The 2,326-nt window shown below is 39.1% G+C and overlaps 1 long non-coding RNA gene across 1 annotated transcript; it reads left to right on the top strand.

The window, feature by feature from the left end:
• Positions 1 to 368: 368 nt before the first annotated feature.
• On the top strand, positions 369 to 1,954 carry LOC140013728 (uncharacterized). Its single transcript, XR_011820577.1, has 2 exons — positions 369 to 1,141; positions 1,457 to 1,954. It is a non-coding gene; the product is annotated as an uncharacterized lncRNA (long non-coding RNA).
• Positions 1,955 to 2,326: the final 372 nt, after the last annotated feature.

Below are 2,326 nucleotides of genomic sequence, written 5' to 3' on the forward strand. Positions count from 1 at the left end.
CTATTTAAAATGGCGACTTTAAAGTTGTCATTATTTGAGAAGACATACTTTATGTTATTTGTTTTTAATCATCATTGGTCATTAATTTATCTCGTCTAAAGTCGTCTTCTCAAATGACAATTTTAAAGTTACTATTTAAAATGGTAACTTTTAATTTACTCTTTTAAATTGCAAAATATCTTTTTTTGGCAAAAACTCAAAAGTTAGGGCTAATCTCTATTTTCTAATAAACATTAGATTATTTTGGTACATGCCTTGAAGCACAGTAAACACCTAAAATTGCAATTGTCAATGACAAATATATTCACACAACAAATGTAGATGCTCATACAATACATGTGTACACTAAAATAATTAAGGATTTGTTTAGATGGCGTGTTTTTTTGGAAGTTTATCTAAAGTTTTATTGTAACTTTAGAGATTCCAGTGGTGGTGGCACCATCAGCCGCCATCAGCCAACCACCAGCCGCTACCTCCTCCATTCATCAATGTTACATTCCCTATTTGATTTTTGACATATATTTCATTTCTGATATTAGTTTTCACAAAAAATGAATGAAAAGTGGTGAAAATTGGCAAAAACAGCGGGGTATCTTTCCCCCTTCCCCAATCAGCTTCCTCGCCCCTCCTTGCGACCCCCTTCCCCCTTCTCTCTCCTGCTGAACATTGCCACAAACCCCTTTCCTCCCCCTCTATTTTTTTTCTCCCTCACTCTCCTCCTCCCCTTCCCCTTCCTCCCTCCTACCTTCCTGTGACCCCCTCTTCCTCTCCTACCTGATTTGGGCCAAACCAGATAGAGCAGAAGAGGGGGACAGGGGGTCATGGAAAGTGGAGAGGGAGGGAGGGAGGGAGGATAAGGGGGAAAAGCGTGGAGGAGAGGAAAGAAAGGAGATATGGGGGGTGGCGACAGTAGAGAGGGAGAGAGGAGGAAGAATGGCATTAGTGGCAGAGGTGGAGGTGGTGGTAAAGGAACAGCAGCAATGGTGGTGAAGATGCGGCGAAAATGATAGGAGGAGGTAATATGGTGACGGTCGAAGGAACGGTGGCAGTGCTGGCGATGATGGGGTCACCAGTGGTGGGGGGGGTGGCCCGGGTGGGTGGTGATGGAAGAGAGAATTGGGTGCGTTTTTGGTATTATGGGGTGCGTTTTTGGTATTTTACATATGTTAGGTATTTTAGAAAGTTTCTGTAGCTAAAATTGAAGTAACAAAAAAACCTTTGTCTAAAACAAACATGCAAAAAACACACATTAAACGGACCACTCCCAACATAACACGAGTACGTAGGTACTGTTCAACTATGACTTCTGCCAAAGGTTTTGAATCTATTTCATATTTAATTTCGACCACACAAAATTCAAATAGGACGCTGCTAACCATAAACTCTACTCTATAATTACTTCTGGTAATTGTTGAGAGTGCCATCATTCAATACTTTTTTTTTTTTTTTGATACAGGGATGTCCTGATCTTGTGAATTAGATTAATTTCTTGCCGTCGGTAATTATCAATAAGGGTCGAACTGAGAACTTGCCGCTGAAGAGCGGATGATGGAACCAGACGAACTGCCTGTTGGGGACGCCATCATTCAATACTTGTTGTCTGAAAATCAAACTCGTTAGCTGACCTGAAAAGATACCATTTACTTGCAATTTGTCTTACTTTCCGTCCATCTCTTCTGGTTAATTTTTCTTCCAATAATGCAAGTGGAATCAATAAAGAATATGTACAGTGGAACAACCCCTTTTTTTTTTGTTTGTTTCTTTTTTGTTTATGCAAATGAAATGATATGATTCTGTTCAAACTATGTGGTCAGTCTAGTCATTAGTGGCATGAAGTCAAAATATTCAGTTTGGAACTATATGCCTACATAGTAGCAGAATTTCGGGAGCCAAATAGAAGATGGACACATTCGTGAGTGAGTCTGGTCCTAGGCACCATGGACATGCTTGAAAATGGCACTATACACAAGAGTCTAAATAAGACAAAAGCACCCAAGTGATAATGTCAATTTTGAAAAAGGTTGGGGACTCTTTTTTATGTTTGTGGATCTACAACTATAATGAAAGGGAAGGAAAAAGAATCTTGTCCCTTGATTATCATCTTTTACTTTTTCTATTTGTCTGTGTGCAGTGTGGTGCTGTCTGTGTTAATTTGACTACAAGAAATCACCCGTTAAATCAAGCAAGTAAAGAGATTTTAGATGCAGTAGTATCTTTTAGTTAATGACACACAAGTTACCAAGAATGTTAACAATACGAGTTGAAAGAAACTTATCAACTTGCACCTTGTTGTGTGTTATTTTTTTTCCAAACTACAGGACCATAT

The sequence above is a fragment of the Coffea arabica genome, chromosome 8c (assembly GCF_036785885.1).
Source record: "Coffea arabica cultivar ET-39 chromosome 8c, Coffea Arabica ET-39 HiFi, whole genome shotgun sequence".
NCBI classification, from domain to species: domain Eukaryota; kingdom Viridiplantae; phylum Streptophyta; class Magnoliopsida; order Gentianales; family Rubiaceae; genus Coffea; species Coffea arabica.